Source organism: Dicentrarchus labrax, unplaced genomic scaffold (genome assembly GCF_905237075.1).
Source record: "Dicentrarchus labrax unplaced genomic scaffold, dlabrax2021, whole genome shotgun sequence".
Taxonomy (NCBI): domain Eukaryota; kingdom Metazoa; phylum Chordata; class Actinopteri; family Moronidae; genus Dicentrarchus; species Dicentrarchus labrax.
The window spans coordinates 643465-664967 of NW_026136706.1; the positions used below are offsets into that span (position 1 = coordinate 643465).

General features: G+C 42.6%; 1 protein-coding gene and 1 long non-coding RNA gene across 5 annotated transcripts in view; one reads left to right on the forward strand and one right to left on the reverse strand.

Annotated features, from left to right (window-relative positions):
• Positions 1–21503, reverse strand: part of zeb2a (zinc finger E-box binding homeobox 2a) — a 65241-nt gene that overhangs the window by 27505 nt on the left and 16233 nt on the right. The gene's annotated exons all lie outside the window — the stretch shown is intronic.
• On the forward strand, positions 14–18065 carry LOC127365091 (uncharacterized). Of its 3 annotated transcripts, none has more exons than XR_007885109.1 (5): positions 14–180; positions 12897–13023; positions 13652–15905; positions 15993–16159; positions 17820–18065. It is a non-coding gene; the product is annotated as an uncharacterized LOC127365091 (long non-coding RNA). The 3 variants fall into 3 exon arrangements; XR_007885111.1 differs by lacking the exon at positions 14–180 and adding an exon at positions 4723–4996; XR_007885110.1 differs by lacking the exon at positions 14–180 and adding an exon at positions 6270–6309.

A 21503-nucleotide genomic window follows, 5' to 3' on the forward strand; every position in this document is an offset into this window, starting at 1 on the left:
TCCTCCTCCGTCCTCCCTCTCCTCCTCTCTCCTCCCCGTGCTCCCTCTCTCCTCAAACATTTTCTCTCTGGACGGAAGAACACACTCGCACACTTTAATGCAAACAAATGCCTCCAGCTGTTTCTGAGGGGTGAGGAGGGGTAAGGACGGGGGAGTTTCCGGGCAGGTGGTCATGAGAAGGTATGTTACACGGATCAGACTGAACACTGGCTCATGTGTCCGCGCTGTGTGCAGGTGCTGCACACAGGAAACAGCCTTTATCTTGCTGGAAGAGAGCTAACAGTGCTAATAGAGCTAATATAGCTAATAGTGCTAATGGTGCTAATAGAGCTCCAAACGGACAGAAACAACTCAAACTCTAAAACTTTGGACACGAACAAACTCACAGTGGAAACGTACAGAAATATGATATACTATATATGTTATATTTATATAATATATTATATACTATATAAATATTTGTACTATAAACTGTTAATCTTAATGTGAATTCATTTCTTTTTGTCTCTAAACTGATCAAACAGAAAAAAACTGGAACAAAAATAAAAATAAACTCTCAAAAACTGACGACGAGAAAAACAACAAGAAAACGTTCGACAGGATGAAAACTGACGTTTGATTCTGTTTTTAAAACAAAAAACATCCGACAAGATCGACTGACCCCAAACAACCCTTTATTACCATTATTACCATTATTAAACACTGTTTTAAATAACCTCATTAGTTTCCTCATTGCTCTTTAATCCAACTAATATTTAATCCAATCAGTGTCAAACCTTAACGTGAGGTTCAAATAACAGCAGCCAATTGCTGCTCTGCGTTTGAAGACACGCCACCGCTCCACAGCGAGGAGGGCGGGGCTTCAGACGCCTCGATGAGATCAAACCGAACGTCTCCTGACAAACAGCGTTTTATTCCTCTGAGGACCATCCAGGTGATCAGATTCAACCATTAATAATAATCCCAATAATCAGATCCAATAATCCGTCTGTGTTTCCACGTATTGATCAGATCAGAGCGATCGGCTCCTCGTCCAGGTGCTGCGTCCACATCCTGCTGCTCGCTGAAAGGTAATGAGAGATAAAAGCAGCTCACTCTCTGTCTCTCTGTCTCTCTCTCTCTCTCTCTCGCCTGAGAGCAGATCACCTGAACCACTGGAGGGGGGAGGGGGGAGGGGGGAGGAGGGGGAGATGGGGAGGAGGAGGTGAGACAGGCTGTAAAGAATGAGGTCGCTGCCTAGCGGCTGCCAGCTGGAACTGACTCAGTCAGAACAGGCAGGTAACACACAGGTGGACAAAAGTATGTGGACAGCTGAATGTGACACACATAAGTAATCAACCTAAAGTGTGTCCACATATTTTTGGCCATATAATAAATCTTTATCTCAGTTGATCCTCGACAGGAAACCTGGAACTGTACAGATTATTATCAACAAATATCCTGGAAATAATCTGTTTGACCTGGAAGAGACTCAGATTACATCAACGGGGTTTGAAACTAGCCGGCTGGCAGGATAAAATACCACTTTTATTTTGAAATGTTTTCTTCTTGACTGTCTCTAAAAACAGATTTATGTTTTCTTCCCTTTTTAACAACAAATTAATTACAGATTATCTGATTAATTATTGATTTTCAGTGATTGATTGATGACAAAAAAAACAATTGTTGTTAATAATTAATTGTACTTTCTACCTTTTAATCAGCTCAAAGTCTAGATAAAAACCTTCTGTAAAATAAAATAGTTATTGATCCGCTGAGGCAGCAGATTGGTTAAAGAGAGCTGTCCACATACTTCTGGCCACATATTGTCCACCTGGCTGTGTCTCTGTGTTATCGTCCAGCTCCTAATTCAATTAAAGACCCATTTATCTGCAGGGCCCCGATGCTTCGGTGCAACAGGCTGGAAACTCCAGCAGGGAGGAGAGAGAGAGCCCAGAGTCTCCGGCATCCCCCCCCCCCGTCCTCCCCCACCATCACTCCCCCACCGTCCTCCCCCCCAAACCTCCTCCGATACGAAGCCACCATCTGTGCCCAGCCTCTGCACATGTTTCTGCTCCCAACAAATGTTCAGGGCCCCACCGGCCCCCCACCGGCCCCCCACCCACACACACTAAGAGTCAACAGAGGCTCCTCACACTGACTGAGATTAATAACATTATTATTATTGATTGTTTACAACACTAATAACGATCATTAACAGCTGAAGAATTAATAACTAAAATATTAACAGTTTGATTGTTTACAGTCTTTTATTATTAACAATATTCACAAAACAAAATACTACCTTAAATCTTCAGAAACAACAACAACAACAACAGAATAATAATAACAATAATAATAATAATAATAAATAACTTGATATGAAACTGTTCTTCCATCTGAAATAAACATTTGATGTATTTTCTTTCTTTCTGATACTGAAACAAACATTAAAGTATTAAAGGTGGAAGGCTGGCTTTACAACCTCTGAACCAACAGCAGCAACAGGACGATGATTGTTATTCAAACATCCAGAGCTTCACATAAACTTCCTGTTTCCTTCAGTACAAATATATTTGTTTGAATGATGATGTCACTTCATGTCGGATCATAAATAATAAACCGAAGACCAGCAGAGACCAGATCAGACCGAGGCTCAGTCTGCAGAGGTCAGACAGGCAGAGGTCACACAGGTGGCTGAGGTCAGACAGACAGAGATCAGACAGGTGGCTGAGGTCAGACAGACAGAGATCAGACAGGTGGCGGAGGTCAGACGGGTAGAGGTCAAATAGGCAGAGGTCAGACAGGTGGCTGAGGTCAGACAGACAGAGATCAGACAGGCAGAGGTCAGACAGGTGGTTGAGGTGAGACAGGTGGAGGTCAGACAGGTGGTGGAGGTCAGACAGGTAGAGGTCAAATAGGCAGAGGTCAGACAGGTAGAGGTCAGACAGGTGGCTGATGTCAGACAGGCAGAGGTCAGACAGGTAGAGGTCACACAGGCTGAGGTCAGACAGGTAGAGGTCAGACAGGCAGAGGTCAGATAGAGGTCAGATAGGTGGAGGTCAGACAGGTGGAGGTCAGATAGGCAGAGGTCAGACAGAGGGAGGTCAGATAGAGGTCAGACAGGCGGAGGTCAGACAGGTGGCTGAGGTCAGACAGGCAGTGGTCAGACAGGTAGAGGTCAGACAGGTGGCTAAGGTCAGACAGGCAGAGGTCAGACAGGTAGAGGTCAGACAGGCTGAGGTCACACAGGCTGAGATCAGACCGAGGCTCAGTCTGCAGAGGTCAGACAGGCAGAGGTCAGATAGGTGGAGGCCAGACAGGTGGAGGCCAGACAGGTGGAGGTCAGACAGGCAGAGGTCAGATAGGTGGAGGCCAGACAGGTGAAGGTCAGACAGGTGGAGGTCAGATAGGCAGAGGTCAGACAGACAGAGGTCAGACAGGTAGAGGTCAGACAGGCAGAGGTCAGATAGGTGGAGGCCAGACAGGTAGAGGTCAGACAGGCAGAGGTCAGATAGGTGGAGGCCAGACAGGTGGAGGTCAGACAGGCAGAGGTCAGATAGGTGGAGGCCAGACAGGCTGAGGTCACACAGGCTGAGATCAGACCGAGGCTCAGTCTGCAGAGGTCAGACAGGCAGAGGTCAGATAGGTGGAGGCCAGACAGGTGGAGGCCAGACAGGTGGAGGTCAGACAGGCAGAGGTCAGATAGGTGGAGGCCAGACAGGTGAAGGTCAGACAGGTGGATGTCAGATAGGCAGAGGTCAGACAGACAGAGGTCAGACAGGTAGAGGTCAGACAGGCAGAGGTCAGATAGGTGGAGGCCAGACAGGTAGAGGTCAGACAGGCAGAGGTCAGATAGGTGGAGGCCAGACAGGTGGAGGCCAGACAGGTGGAGGTCAGACAGGTGGAGGTCAGACAGGCAGAGGTCAGACAGGTGGCTGAGGTCAGACAGACAGAGGTCAGACAGGTAGAGGTCAGACAGGCAGAGGTCAGACAGACAGAGGTCAGACAGGTGGCTGAGGTCAGACAGGTGTAAATAAACAACAGGTCTTCTCTAATTACTATTTTTGGACAAATTTGAAGATGTCAGCTTGGATCAATTAATCATTTAATTAAAAATCTGTACAATAATCAATAATGAAAATGATAATTAGCTTTATCCCGTCAATCCAGAACTTTAAAAATGAAGAATTTTTGTTAGTTTTTTATTCTAGTTTCCCTTCAAACTTTTATTTTGTAAAAGAGGAAAACACTTTTTAAACTGAAGAAAGCTTCTGAATTCAAACTGTTTATGGAAACGATGTGCGGAAAAAGAAATAAAAAAATATAAATAATATACAAAATAATATATAAATAATATATAAATAATATAGAAATATAATAATGTAAAAGGTTCCTGGAAGCAGCCGATCTGATTAACCAACTCATTAATGTTACAATAAATATTGATCATTGCTGTGGTAGACGAAGGATTGAAGAATGGAGAGAAATCCCTCAAAGACAGCGCTAACAGGGGAGGAGGGTGAGGGAGGAGGGTGAGGAAGGGTGAGTGAGAGTTTCCATGGCCGACCTGTTGGCGGGCTGCTGTGTAATTACAGTCACCACATCCCAGCCTCTTCCCCCATGTGGTCGACCAGTTAGAAAACAAAAAGAGGAGAGTCGCTCTGTAATTCACCCCCTCGCAGGGCGGGAGGAGGGGGTAGAAGAGGGAGCAGGAGGAGGGAGGAGGACTAAAGAAAAACTCCAACCACAGAGAGAGGTTGAAGATATTTTTCTGAAAACTTGCCTAGAAAAATGTTTCTGAGCTCGTACAAAAAGATTTATCTCCTGAGGGAACAAACTGAACGTAAAAAAACAAACCAGCATCTGATTGGCTGATGGAAACAGGAAGAGGAGGAGCTACGGTGGCTGAAAGGTCCTATCTACATCCAGAGTTTGGTTTGTCCGTGTGTTACCGTAGAAACATGGTGGTTCAACATGGCGGACTCCGCCAAAGATAAAAACAGCTCATTCTAAGGTAACGAAAACACAACCATCCTAATGCAGATGGGTTTTTCCCGCTTTGGCTCCTGGCACCCCGCGGCTGCATTAGCTGCACAAGCTAACTAAGGGCATAGAATATTTTCTCTATAAAATATGATCCAGTTTCACCAAATCACTGATAAAGCTGAGCTTCTGTCCGACAGGCGGAGGTCAGATGGGCAGAGGTCAGGCATAAAGTTTTTATACAGTCGATAGAGCTCTGTGTGGCTACAAGTTGCAGATTGATACACGAGTGAATGTGATATTATTGATATTATTATCAGTTTGTTTAACAGGAAAATAAAATTACTGGATTTTAATATAAAAATACAAATACATTGATTTTGGAGAGAGAAACAATGTGAGTGTGAACCTTTAATCTGTAAACACAAACAAACAAACAAACAACAAAACAACAGAACTCTTTTATATGATCGTAAGAAAATGTGTGTGTGTGTTATGGTGTGTGTGTGTGTGTGTGTGTGTGTGTGTGTGTGTGTGTGTTATCAGTGTTGAAGGTGTGACAGGAAGAAGAGCAGCAGTTCCTCTTTGAACAAGTTGAGTCACCAAAATCTTAATCAGGTTTTAACACCTTGACTTCTGTCAGTTACACAGTGTTAACTCTGGGGGGGGACACACACACACACACACACACACACACAGATGAACCAGTGATCTCACTGTGGACTCAGTGTCTCTACAGTATTTTTATAACTGTAATAATACAGTATTATTATAACACTGAACTCCAGCTGCTGATTGAACTGTTAGATGTGATTAAAATGAGCAGCGAGGTCCTTGAACCCACCACGGTGTGTGTGTGTTATAGTGTGTGTGTGTGTGTTAATCCTATCAGCAGCAGAGTGCGTCGGTTGAAGCCCCGCCCCTCTCACCTCGGCCGCGGTGTGTCGTCTGATTACAGAAGAACTACATGAAACCCTGCTGCTGCCCTCTGATAAGACCTGATACCCTGATACCCTCTGACAGTGTGTGTGTGTGTGTGTGTATTATACAGTGTGTGTGTGTGTGTATTATACAGTGTGTGTGTGTGTGTGTGTGTATTATACAGTGTGTGTGTGTGTGTGAATTATACAGTGTGTGTGTGTGTGTGTATTATACAGTGTGTGTGTGTGTGTGTGTGTGTATTATACAGTGTGTGTGTGTGTGTGTATTATACAGTGTGTGTGTGTGTGTGTGTGTGTGTGTCGTGTATTATACAGTGTGTGTGTGTGTGTGTGTATTATACAGTGTGTGTGTGTGGGGGGGGGGGGGCGGGCGGTGAGCGCGATTCAACCAAAGAAGAAGAAGGTCAGACGTGTGAACAACTTGTCTTCTTTTCTTCTTGTTGCAAAACACTATCAATTGACTGTGAAGCTGCAGAGTGTGTGTGTGTGTGTGTGTGTGTGTGTGTGTGTGTGTGTATACTGTGTGTGTGTGTATTATAGTGTGTGGATTATGGTGTGTGTGTTATACTGTGTGTGTGTGTGTGTCTGTGTTACTGTGTGTGTGTGTGTTATACTGTGTGTTATACTGTGTGTGTGTGTGTGTCTGTGTTACTGTGTGTGTGTGTGTATTATAGTGTGTGTGTGTGTAACAGTGTGTGTGTTACTGTGTGTGTGTGTGTGCAGCCACAGACGTTCGAAGGTAAAAAGAATTAAAAAATAAAACTTCTCTTTTGAACTGTGAATCTTGTTCTACATGCATTTTGAAGCCCATCAAACTTCATCTTTCTGTGTAAGTGTTCAATTAATCATCAGCCTCTGTGGGGGTGGGGGGGGGGGCTGCCCCCCCTGTATGAAAATGTAGGTTGCCTTAAGAGAAAGTCAGACTTTAAGAGTGAATAATGGATGCAGGCATTCACTCGTCTGCTGTTGGTGATGAAGCAGTTTGAGGGTTTTCAACCCAGCAGCCTCTCTGGGGGGGGGGGTTTCATGTTCCCAGGTGGAAGATGAATCTTTACAAAAGGAGAAGAGGAGAGTTGTTGAATACCTTCCTCCTGACAGAAACTTTTCACTGCCAATAATTGATGACTGCAGTTGATTTAACTTCTTTACCTTTGTATTTATGCAGGGAGCGACTCAACGTTAGCGACTCAACGTTAGCGACTCAACGTTAGCGACTCAACGTTAGCGACTCAACGTTAGCGGCTCAACGTTAGCGACTCAACGTTAGCGGCTCAACGTTAGCGACTCAACGTTAGCAACTCAACGTTAGCAACTACCCATAAACCATAAACATAACGCTGCGCAAAAACAGTCTTAAATGAACAAAAAGACAAAAAGGAGATGAATGAATGTGAGCAATTCAATTTTATTTGTATAGCGCCAATTCATAACAGAAGTTATCTCAGGACACTTTTCAAATAGAGCAGGTCTAGACCGAACTCTTTATAACATTATTTACAGAGACCCAACAGTACCACCATGAGCAAGACCTTGGAGACAAGGGCAAGGAAAAACTGCCTGTTAAAAGGCAGAAACCTAGGACAGATCCTCCGGCTCTAGGTGGGTGGGAGAGAGAGAGAGAGAGACAGACAGTGAGAGAGAGACAGAGAGAGAGAGGCAGAGAGAGAGAGAGCGAGAGAGAGAGAGAGAGCGAGAGAGAGGGAGGGAGAGAGACAGACAGTGAGAGAGAGAGAGACACAGGAAGTGAATGAACCAGCTGACAGGATGTAGAATTTATGGATCAGTCACTTCAGGTGGAGCTCGCTGTAGATATTGATTGAGTTACTGACATTTTATCATCTGATGTAACACATCCTCATTAATATTCATGATAGGCCCCTCCCCCGTTTAACAAGCTAATTACCCCACACACACACAGTCAGGTATTGCCTCACATAGGCTGACTGGTCTTCAGAGGTATTGTGGATCTGTTCCAGGAACAGTTTGAGGTAGTGAAACTGCTGACAGACTCACTTTATCGTTGACTCACAAGACCTCCGTCCACCACAACCTGTAGCCGGACAGAAGTAGTCTACCGGCTAAACAGGAGGAGAAGAAGAAAACTACCACTGTCATCAGTTTCCACTCGCACATTTACCGTCAGTTCAGGGAACGTTTGCCGCCTTTTTGTTCTGACTGCATGTGGAGATGAAGTGGTGACAAATAAATCAGTTTCAGGATGTAAAAACGATCTGAAGGACGACAAACAGATTTAGTCCCCGAACAACTGAACCACCAACAGTTACTGCATTCATATATAAACCACCTAGCAACAGCATAGCAACACCTGAAACACAACAACCACCAAGCTTTTCTGTACTGCCTAAGCAACCATACAGAAACCACAAACAACAACATAACAACCACCAACAACAACCACCAACAACACCATAACAACCACCACCACCACCAACAACAACAACCATAAAACCACCAACAACAATCATCAATAACAACATAACAACCACCAACAACACCAACCATACAGAAACCACCAACAACACCATAACAACCACCACCACCACCACCACCAACAACAGCAACCATAAAACCACCAACAACAATCATCAACAACAACATAACAACCACCAACAACACCAACCATACAGAAACCACAAACAACAACATAACAACCACCAACAACAACCATCAACACCGACCATAAAACCACCAACAACACCATAACAACCACCACCACCACCAACAACAACAACCATAAAACCACCAACAACAATCATCAATAACAACATAACAACCACCAACAACACCAACCATACAGAAACCACCAACAACACCATAACAACCACCACCACCACCACCAACAACAACCATAAAACCACCAACAACAATCATCAACAACAACATAACAACCACCAACAACACCAACCATACAGAAACCACCAACAACAACATAACAACCACCAACAACAACCATCAACACCGACCATAAAACCACCAACAACACCATAACAACCACCACCACCAACAACAACAACAACCATCAAACCACCAACAACAATCATCAACAACAACATAACAACCACCAACAACACCAACCATACAGAAACCACCAACAACACCGTAACAACCAACAACAACATAACAACACCATAACAACCACCAACTATACAGAAACGATCAACAACACCATAACAACCACCAACAACACCAACTACATTACATTACATTACTGTCAGCAATGGGGCAGTATTTTCTGTCAGTAATGGGGCAGTATTTACTGTCAGTAATGGGGCAGTATTTACCGTCAGTAATGGGGCAGTATTTTCTGTCTGTAATGGGGCAGTATTTTCTGTCTGCAATGGGGCAGTATTTTCTGTCAGTAATGGGGCAGTATTTTCTGTCTGTAATGGGGCAGCATTTACTGTCAGCAATGGGGCAGTATTTTCTGTCTGTAATGGGGCAGTATTTACCGTCAGTAATGGGGCAGTATTTTCTGTCTGTAATGGGGCAGTATTTTCTGTCTGCAATGGGGCAGTATTTTCTGTCAGTAATGGGGCAGTATTTACTGTCTGTAATGGGGCAGTATTTACTGTCAGCAATGGGGCAGTATTTTCTGTCTGTAATGGGGCAGTATTTTCTGTCTGTAATGGGGCAGTATTTTCTGTCTGTAATGGGGCAGTATTTTCTGTCAGCAATGGGGCAGTATTTTCTGTCTGTAATGGGGCAGTATTTACTGTCAGCAATGGGGCAGTATTTTCTGTCAGCAATGGGGCAGTATTTACTGTCAGCAATGGGGCAGTATTTACTGTCAGTAATGGGGCAGTATTTACCGTCAGTAATGGGGCAGTATTTTCTGTCTGTAATGGGGCAGTATTTTCTGTCTGCAATGGGGCAGTATTTTCTGTCAGTAATGGGGCAGTATTTTCTGTCTGTAATGGGGCAGTATTTACTGTCAGCAATGGGGCAGTATTTTCTGTCTGTAATGGGGCAGTATTTACCGTCAGTAATGGGGCAGTATTTTCTGTCTGTAATGGGGCAGTATTTTCTGTCTGCAATGGGGCAGTATTTTCTGTCTGTAATGGGGCAGTATTTACTGTCTGTAATGGGGCAGTATTTACTGTCAGCAATGGGGCAGTATTTTCTGTCTGTAATGGGGCAGTATTTTCTGTCTGTAATGGGGCAGTATTTTCTGTCTGTAATGGGGCAGTATTTTCTGTCAGCAATGGGGCAGTATTTTCTGTCTGTAATGGGGCAGTATTTACTGTCAGCAATGGGGCAGTATTTTCTGTCAGCAATGGGGCAGTATTTACTGTCAGCAATGGGGCAGTATTTACTGTCTGTAATGGGGCAGTATTTACTGTCTGTAATGGGGCAGTATTTACTGTCAGCAATGGGGCAGTATTTTCTGTCTGTAATGGGGCAGTATTTTCTGTCAGTAATGTTCATCCATCATGTGACCTGGCCCCCCCACTCCCTCTCCAAACTGAGGTGACAGGGGCTGACAGCCACTCGCCCCCTGAGGGTGAAGTCTCAGGTTGAGAGGATGAATGTCTGCGGGGCTCGAAAATCACACAAATGACTGATGACTCGTCACTTGCCTCTCTGACTCACTATGGACCAATCAGGTCGCAGCTCAGGGACCTTCTGCAGATATCTAAAAGCTGGAGTCATAACTGGAACCGCACAGTAAAACTGAAGCTCAAATAAAGTTCTGTGTTTATAGATTATATATTTATTTTATAGGAAACAGTTAAAAACATTAATTGACAGCTTTTTAAAGCTAAAACTAAACATCAATAATCAGTCCAGAGAGATAACTGACCTCCGTTAGCATCCTACAGCTGTTGGTTTATATATTATATATTTATTTTATCTAAAGTAATGTTGTAATGAGTAATGAGTCCAAGGTAAGTTTCTTGTGATATCTCAACCCTGAGAGCTAAATGAGGATCAATAATCAGTCCAGAAAAAATAACTGACCTCCGTTAGCATCCTACAACTGTTGGCTGTCTGTTTGTAACCTGCAAGGAAACTGGACTCACGTGAGAATCTTTAAAGGCTTCAATCGATGTGTTTGTGTCCAACCAATCAGCATCCTTTAAAGAACTACTGGCAGCTACAAGATGAGCTATAGGCGTGGTTTAGAAAACAACAATGGTGGCAACTAAAGAGGTTAGCATAGCTGCTGCAAGCATCTATTACTTAAGAACTGGAGAGGACGAATCTGAAGATGAGTGCTGCTCTCTAACAGTCGACAGTCTCTTGTAACGTCTCTCACCGCTGCATGTGCTAACTGTGCGAGCTGATATTAGCTAGTTAGACGTGATGATTTCTGTCAATAAATAATACGTTTTTCTTTTTAAACTTTGAGTGATTTTTTATTATTAATTGATTAGTTTCTGTGATCGGCTTCCTTCCTCTGCTCGTACAGAGACCATGAACCTGCACACTGGATCTTGTTCTGAGAGTCTCTGATTGTGATGCTGCTGCTGTCCTGAACAGAGCAGCATCTCCCCGCTGACAATATGGGCTGAGGGAGAGTCAGAGGGGCAGTCGGGGGGAGGGTGTCGGTACAATGAGCCCACTGTTACCGCGATGTGGTCTCCATTGTACCTCCAAGCAAAGAGGTGTCTCCACTTCCTGTCTTCAGAGAAAAACCAGTCACTCTCAGCTCCCAGTAAACCCTGCTGGTTCCCACTCAGACCAGTAGCTTAGGTTTCCAGAGACACCTGAACGTCTCACAGACGCTCCATCAGATTTATCTAAACTCATTAACTTGTTTATTTATTATTACTGATTACTTTTACTTACTGTTCGGTTTATGTCACAGTAAATCAAAGATCTTTGTTGGTGGGACCAGTTTTCACTATTATTTGACATTTTACAGGTTGAATTATTGACCAGAACAGACTGATCGATAATGAAAAAATGATGTTTAGTTCCAGTCTAATTCAACTTCTTGGTGAATTCAGATTAAGAACAAGACAAAAATATTTTTTATTGATTGTTCAACATGGTTTGATGATTATGATTTTGTAATATTTCTCTCTAGAAATTAGTTGAGTGTTACCCAGAGATTATAAAGCAGCTCTTCCAGGAAAACACAGCAACCACTCCCAGCGACCACAGGTTGGTCCGTTAACATCTGAGAGATCTCAGCAAGTTAAAGTGCAGATTAATGAGCCATTAGTGGGTTTCACAGTCAGACCAGCAACATGGAAAATGGACAGGAGCATAAGAAACAGCCAGCAGACATCCAGGTGACACATCCTCATCATCATCTTCATCATCATCATTAATATCATCGTCATCCTCATCATCTTCTTCATCATCTTCATCTTCATCATCAATATCATCATCATCATCATCCTCATCATCTTCTTCATCATCTTTATTATCATCATAATCATCTTCATCATCTTCATCATCAATATCATCATCATCTTCATCATCATCATCATCATCATCATCATTCTCCTCAACAGAGAGGAAGTCGTGTCCGACTGAAACAACAAACGTTTTTCTCCACCGCCTCCAACTGAGAACTCTTTGCACTCTGCACTCTTTCACAATAAGACGCTGCAGCACTCACACACACACACACACACAAGACTTTAACGTACGTTAATTTATATAACGATTAGTTTTCACCTTCCTGAACTATATATTTCGTCCGATACAGAGAACCAATCAGATGCATTGAAACACAGATACACAGTCAGCGCCACGTACCCGTATGGCCGTACCCACTGAGGTCATAAAACCATAAAACAAAAAAAAACTTTACTCTGATACTTTGATTCCCCCAAAACCCCCAAAGCAGGTTCAGCCTTTGGACTTCTGTCTTTCTTGGAGAGGAACGGCTAAACAACTGCATCTCCATGGAAACACACAGCCAGCATTATTATTATTATCATTATTATTATTATTATTATTATTGTTAAAGTGAATACTACTAATCCTGTGATTGCTGTCGTTGTCCTGTTTCAGGGTCGACACTGGTGGGGCTAATAAATGACGTGTTATCAGACCGGTGAACAGACCACTGATACCTGATGATCTACTAACCAAACTGCTTTAACAACAAGAAAATGTTGTTTAAATTTTACTTTGACTGGTATGTGTGCACATAAAAAATGTAAATTATTCAATGACCTGAACTTTATTATGGGGGCGGCTGTGGCTCAGAGGCAGAGCGGGTCGTTCCTTAATCGGAAGGTTGTGGGTTCAATCCCCGGCTCCTGGTGCCACATGTCAAAGTATCCTTGAGCAAGATACTGAACCCCGAATTGCTCCCGATGCCCTGCATCGGTGTGTGAATGTGTATGAATGTGGCACGTAGTGTAAAAGCGCTTTGAGTGGTCGGAAGACTAGAAAGGCGCTATACAAGTACAGGTCCATTTACCATTATTTCCAGAATACCATAATTTTACATTATTGGTACGAAAACTTTGAATAATATTAAAACTATTTAGAGATTTTGATTAAAACTGAACTGTAACATCAATCTGTATGTTATAGGATCATCCTGTTTATTTTAATCACTACAGTTTAAAAACAAATGTTCAACAGTTCAATTAATCTTTTTGAGTTAAGGCAACTTCTAATGAAATTATGTTCAACAAATGTACCGATTTGAGTTTAATGTGTCTCTCTTTTTCCTCTACAATCAAATGTATTTTTAATTAGCTCTTACGTCTCTGTTTTCCTCTATAATTTTTCATTTTCTTCTCTTTTCCTGACAGAGCTGGTTTTCCACAGTTGGTCTCTCTGTTGTTTTCAGGGCGGGACATTTGTTGTGGTGAGAGTTGTCATGGCAACCAGCAGCAGAGAGGAGGAGGAGGAGGAGAAGGAGGAGGAGGGGGAGGAGTGAGGCTTTAACTTCCTGAAAAATGAGATTATTACACAACAGCACGACTTCAATACCTGATCACAGCTAAAAAAACACTTCTGCTTTCTGAGACTAAACCTGCTGAAGAGGGTGAGGATGGTGAGGACGGAGGGAGGGTGAGGAGGGTGAGGAGGGTGAGGAGAGAGAGGGAGAGAAGGTGGGGGTCCCGGGCTTCCTTCAGCCCAGCAGGCTGTGGTAATAAACGCTGGTCCTTTTGTTGGAGCGCAGTCGGCAGCAGGAGCTCAGACAAAAGGAAACCCCATAATGCCCTCTGCTTCGAGGCTGCAGTCACACACAGTCGGCTTTAAAACGTTCATAAAAACTCCCCGAACTCTGTTTAATATTTATGACTGAACAAAGTTAAACAATAAGTTCGAAACAGTCTTCACTACACTGCAAAACCCCTTTTTATTGATCTGTCTACTAATATTTAAACCTGTTTGTTACTTAACGTCTTTAGTTTTTTATTGTTTTGTTACAATGTAAACAAAAATGATGCTAGCTAAGCTAGCTAATTGCTGAAAATCCACATGAGGTGATGAACCAGAGGATTGTGGGTATGTGATGTCTCCATCAAGAAATTTAGTTTTTTTGTTCAGGAAATGTTGGTTGTAAGATCAACGCTGATGAGTTTATAACTCACCGTTTGTAAGTCCCGAACTCAAAAAGATAATTAGCTTCAGTTATGCTACAACTGGCAATCAGATGTAACTAGCTAGCTAACAATTGATATAGATTAGCTAACATTTTGTTAACATTAACTAACCTTAGATGCGACAGTATGACACCATCAGAATGTCTTAGTTTACACTCAGTTCATCAGGTTACAGTTGGATCAATCCACTCATACAACGTGAGTAATAATAATCCTGCTGACAGACGCACTTTATTTTGGGTTTGATTATTTAAGAAAAGTGAAGTGAAAAAGTGCTTCTCTATGCAGACGATGTGACTGTATTAATCACTGAGAGAGAACTTGTTAAATCACTAATGGAGGTTAAATGAATCGCTGTGAATTAACTGACGGAGGCAGAACTTTAACTGTACAACAGTTTTATAATGATTACAACACAATTCTCATAAAGGCTGATCGTTATCAATAACACGTCTCACATATATATAACATATAGATATTGTGATTAATTCATTAGTGAGATTTATATGTTTGGAAATTTAATAAACTGTTTAAATCATGAAGACCAAACAAATATGTTATTTTTTAAATTTGGAGAACCTGAACATTATTATTACTATTATTGATCCTGATTGTTGTATTTATTTTTTTATTTTTTATTATTAATACTTTATTATATAATACTATATAAATACTAATATTAATCAGCCACTGTACAGTGAAGGTGAGCTCTTACCTACAGGCAGCCGTTACAGATTACTGATAGCTGAAATATCTACAATAAGCTAATAAATGAAAGTAGATTCAGCAGTTGAGGACTTCACTGCAGTTTGTTGCTCAGTATGTGAATGTGATGTTTGTTTATTATTAAAGTTCTCATTGTGAAACCGAATTTCCACATTTGTAAGCAGTAAACAGACTATACTTATTCAGAGCTCTTTACAGTCACATTCACTCATTCACTCAGTTTGGGGTTCAGTATCTTGCTCAAGGACACTTCAACCTGCAGCACGAGGAGCCGGGGATCGAACCACCAACCCTCTGATCAGTGTACGACCCGCTCTACCTCCTGAGACACAGCTGCCCAGTTACCACCTGACACTGAGGTTCATCAGCTCTATAACAACATCCTTCCTCCTCGGAAACACACTGAGACCTCGCAGGAGTTTCCAGGAGTCTCCAGGTGTTTCAAGGTGAACAGGGATGAGGACGGTCTCCAGGGCTTCCAGGGGTCTCCAGGTGTTTCCAGGTGAACAGGGATGAGGGCTGTCTCCAGGGTTTCCAGGAGTCTCCAGGTGTTTCCAGGTGAACAGGGATGAGGACTGTCTCCAGGTGTTTCCAGGAGTCTCCAGGTGTTTCCAGGTGAACAGGGATGAGGACTGTCTCCAGGGTTTCCAGGAGTCTTCAGGTGTTTCCAGGTGAACAGGGATGAGGACTCTTTCCAGGGTTTCCAGGAGTCTCCAGGTGTTTCCAGGTGAACAGGGATGAGGACTGCCTCCAGGAACAAATGGGTTCAGTGTGACTTTCTGCCTGTTAACCGCTCTTTGATTTCATTGATCAGCAGTGAAATCGGTTCCTTATGACGACCTGCAGATGCACACACGCTCTCAGATGATGTCACGCTGCTTTACGACTGTTGTCAAGGAGATAAAGACGATACAGCGTCTGCTGACTGCCGCCGCCTTCTTCTTCACGCTCTGATGTGACTGCTGCCTCCAGCTGTGCCAGGTGTGTGTTACAGTGTTCAGACTGAAATAGAAACTGACCTCCACCACCGTTCATTCCTGAGTCACACACGCACGCACGCACACACACACACACACACACACACACACACACACACACACACAAGTAACACACACACAGTAACTAACACACACACACACGCACACACAGTAACACACACACACAAACACATACACACACACACATACACAGCCCCTCCCTGTAGAAACCTGACAGGAATTTAACCACGAGGTCACTGAACTATGTGTGTGTAACTGTGTGTGTGTGTGTGTGTGTGTGTGTGTGTGTGTGTGTGTGTGTGTGAGAGTGTGTGTGTGTTATTGTGTCTGTGTTAGTGTGTGTGTGTTACTGTGTGTGTGTGTGTAAATGATTAATTGATTTAAATGAATAAATGAGTAATTTTGTGAATAAAATGTCTGCACTGTAACGATGTCGTTGACGATAACGTTCTGAGCTGATCAAGAAATATGAATAATCAATCGAATTGATTATTGAAGTAATTAGTCAATCAAGTATTTTGTCTTTGATTCAATTCAAAGTGAATTTAACTTCCATAAACTGTTATTTTCATTATTGATCAACCTGCTAACGACTCATATTGAGAATGTTTGCTTCCAGTTTACTGCTTCATAACAATTATTGATCCGTCCACTGGTTCAGCTCAGTGTTCTTTACAGTGTGAGATTATAAATCTTCTATTACGAGCAGATTACATCTACAGACAGAGAAGAGGGTGAGGATGAGGAGGAGGGTGAGGAGAATGAGGAGGGTGAGGAGGGTGAGGATGAGGAGGAGGGTCAGGATGAGGAGGAGGGTGAGGATGAGGAGGAGGGTCAGGATGAGGAGGAGGGGTGAGGATGAGGAGGAGGGTCAGGGGGATGAGGAGAGGGTGAGGAGGGTGAGGAGGAGGACGATGGGGAGGGTGAGGGTGAGGAGGGTGAGGAGGAGGACGATGGGGAGGGTGAGGGTGAGGAGGGTTAGGAGGAAGGTTGGGAGTAAACACTTTGAAACCGTCTGTCAGAACGAGGAGACATTTTTAATCCTCTCCAGCCGCACTCTCACTGCACTTCAAAATAAAAGCCTTTTATCCACCACCCTCTCCACCAATTAAACCAATTAAAGCTCATTTGTCTGACATCTTCTTCTTACTTCCTTTAAGTGTTAGCGAGCCGTGCTGAATTAGAAAAGAAGAAGAAGGGTTTTATGTCGCCGTTGACAGCGTGAAGAGGCTCTGAGAGCTCGTTCACACAAACACTCGATGGAAATCCTCCATGAGAAGATTTCAGACCAGAACTCAGAGTTCATTGATCACCTGAAGGTTGTTGGTGGTGTCCCACAGGGGTCTATTCTGGGACCCTTGTCACTCCTCATTCACATCAAAGCATTTCCACCTTAAATTAAAATTTTACTTAGTGTAAATAAAGAAATCACAACAACCAATAACGAGCTCAGACTGATCAATATCATAGAAACAATCGATTGCCAACCAGCTTCTGACAAAAAAAACTCAAACTTTGGTCACAAAGTTCATCTTAAATGAAATATTGATTATTTTTCCTGCTGTAGAAAAACAATATTTGATGAGGTTTGAATGGATAAAGCAAGAGAATATTTCTGACACACTTCCTGTTCTCACTCTTAGCTCCGGGAGCGTCTAATCAATAATTCTATCAATCATCAGACTGGATCCAATCATCAAACACCTTCCTTTAACTGAGAAAGGTGAAGAGTGACAGAGTGGGAGAGGAGGAAGAGAAGAGGAAGAGGAAGAAGAGGAAAAAGAGGAGGAAGAGGAGGAATCTCTTTGTGTTCTTTTGATTTTGATGTTTATTATTATATTTAAGATGAACAACAGGAAGTAAAAAGTAAATAAAGAATTTGTTCTGATTGTTTGAGGTTCATTACCTCATGTTTAAATGAAGTTCAGACTTTATGAGTCAGTTTTAATATGAGCTAAGTTAGCATAGCTCTGATCAACCAATCTCCATTCAGAAAACAAGCGTTCAGCGTCATATTGATCTGTTTATTGACATTAAATCACAGAAATACCTGATTATTATAGACACAAACTGCTGCAGTGACACAGATTATTTCACTGGGAACTTCAGGTTCCTTTTTGAGACTATATATATATATATATAAAAAAGAACATAATATATATGTATATATAACTATATAAGAACCGCGCACATGCAGGAGTTTCACAGTTTCAGACCCAAAAGGGTTCATTTTTCTGTCATTATTGTAGAGATTTTGTTACAGATGTTGAACCAGATCCTGGCTGATGAGGTCTGGATGGGTTCTTTATGGACATTGTGATGTTGAAACAGGAAAAGAGCAAACACAAACTGTTGACACGAAGCTGCAGAACTATTGTCTGGATGTCATTGTGTGCAGAGGAAACGGCGTCTGATCACATCTCGACGCCACAAGGAGTAAAGTTGGCCCAATAAAAGCTCTGATAGTTCAACTGAGAGCAGCGAGGAGCTCTAATGCATCAGAAATAACCAGCGCTCATTAATCAATAATTCAACCGACGGCAAACACAAGAGTCTGTGAGTAAAGGAGGCGAAGTTAGAGAAGTGGAAGTGTGAGAGAAGAGGAGGAAATAAAAGAGTGTGAGAGCCTGACGGGAAGGTGTGTGTGTTCTCAGAAACAGAAGGAGAACCAACAGTGTGGTGACAAGGTCAACAAAACCCCGTGAAACAGCGTGTCAGCAGATTACAGCAGCCAGCGACGGGAACTCGCCCTCAAGGACACTTCAGTGTCGACACAGAAAAGAGGAAACTCTCAAAGTGTGACTGTTTTTGCTTCCTTACCTGCTTTTCACACCACGGGTTTGTTTCAGGTCGCCGCCGCCGCCGCGAACACAGGAGCACAAGAAGAAGAAGAAAAAGAAGAATTAGTGCAAAAGATTTTAAACAGTAAATAATAATGACAATCAATCAATCAATCAATCAATCAATCAACCAACCAATCAGTGACGGTTGCAGCTGCTTACATTTCGTCTATCACATTAAAGTAAGATCGATCAATTAAAGTCCCAATTATCAATCAATACGTCTCCTGTCCTAAAGTATCTGTCCAACAACGACTCAATGTTTATTCCTGATGGACAGATAGCTTTAGCTAACGTAGCTAATGGCTAATTAGCTGCGGCTAACTGTATCTGCCGTTAGCGAGCGACAGAACCGGGCTCAGCAGCCGAACCGGGATTGAACACTCCGGGCTCCGAGACCGACAGGGAATAACGTTACAGTACCGAGGTCATTCACAGAGTTAGGGTTACCGCTAACTGCTAACTGCTAACTGCTAACCGCTAACTGCTAACCGCTAACTGCTAACTCAGACGTTGAGACGTACTAGCAAACACTGAACAACTTTCACTAACTGCAGTAAAAAGTCTGAAAACAACTTTAAGACCCACAATCCTCTCTGACTCTTTAACAGCATTATTGATTATGTCTCCTAATGAGGAGAAAACACTGCATCATAATAATAATAATAATAATAATACAGAGAATTGTATAAAAACGAATCTCTGATCAATATATCTATATTGATATATTGATATATTGAGTTCACTGTTTGGGTTTAATTTAATAATAATAATTGTAATAAGTTAGTTTGACTGATTACATTCAACACAAACTGTATTTTGTAAGTTAAAAACATTCTCCATTAATTACTTTTTATTAGATATTTTGTTTTAGTAATAGTAATAAAATCAACTTGATGAATGAAGAATGTTAATTTTAATTTATTTGAACTGTTTTGTTAACTAATATTTTATAGTTTCTATAAGAGCTATACAACTACAGTTATTATTATAATTATATAAAAGTTATGGTTCACAGTGTATGAAATATGTCCGTTTAATAAAGGACTGATGTTCAATAAAGATCAGTGTTTGCGAACTCGGGCAGGTCGAGGTCCCGTGGACGCGGCGTCCTTTGTCTCGCCGCTGTGGTTGACCTGAATGTGGGCCACAGTGCAGACACATCCAGGTCTTATTGAATTCTCTTCTGGTCTACTGCACGTATACATAAGTAGGATGGTAATTATTGTCTGCCATCGCTTGGATCAATTTGCATTTAACCCAGATTTCAGCGACCAGAGAGGATTGTGGGGCGTCAAGCCGCTACGAGACGGCAAGAAAACGGGGACAGGAAGCCATCTTGTCTTCATCGTCACCCTGAGATCAAACATCATCTTCACCCCGCTGCAGCTTCATTAATCACTGTCTGCACAGTCCCGGACAAAGGAGGCTCCTGAGACCGCCACCACCCGCCCCCCCCCCCCCCGCCCCTCCGACCCCCCGACCCCTCGCCACCAGCACCCCGGGGCAGACTGCATCCACTGGGTCACCTACTTCTGCCCCACAGGGGGGGCTTTCTTTTCCCAGACTCATTGAGAGTCTGAAACTGAAGATCAACCTTCCAACAACTGACTGTAGCCAGCACTGTGCTAAACTGTTAGCATAGCACTCAACATAATGTAGCACAAAGCTGTTAGCATTCTGTAATGTTTCCCTACAGTGTCTGTTAGCATAGAGGCTGCTATCACTGTTAGCATAGAGGCTGCTATCACTGTTAGCATAGAGGCTGCTATCACTAACTGTTAGCATGGAGGCTGCTATCACTGTTAGCATAGAGGCTGCTATCACTAACTGTTAGCATAGAGGCTGCTATCACTGTTAGCATAGAGGCTGCTATCTCTGTTAGCATAGAGGCTGCTATCACTGTTAGCATAGAGGCTGCTATCACTGTTAGCATAGAGGCTGCTATCACTGTTAGCATAGAGGCTGCTATCTCTGTTAGCATAGAGGCTGCTATCTCTGTTAGCATAGAGGCTTCTATCTCTGTTAGCATAGAGGCTGCTATCTCTGTTAGCATAGAGGCTGCTATGCTAACAGTAAACCGTAAACACTCTGCTATCTCTCACCATAAAGGTTGAAGATTATAATGTTACTCTAAGTAGCATTTGTGTAGGTGTTAGCATGTAGCTTGCTGTTGTAGGGCTAACATTTTGAGCATGCTATATAAGCGCAAAAAGTTTAGCATCTAACTAAAGTGTTAGCATTACCGCTCTAAATAATGTAGACCTGTGCTAATGAGTGTGTATGGAGTCCGCCATAAAGTTTAGCACTAAAAATATTCTAAATACAGTAAAAGTGCTAGCTGTAGCCTAATACCTCCACACAGTGATTGCTAAACTGTTAGCTTATATAAACTGTGTGAACATGAGTTTCTCTGTAACCTCCATGTTTGACCCCGACTGAGCGGATTTGGGCTTTTTCACAGTGAGTTATTGATCGACCCGATTA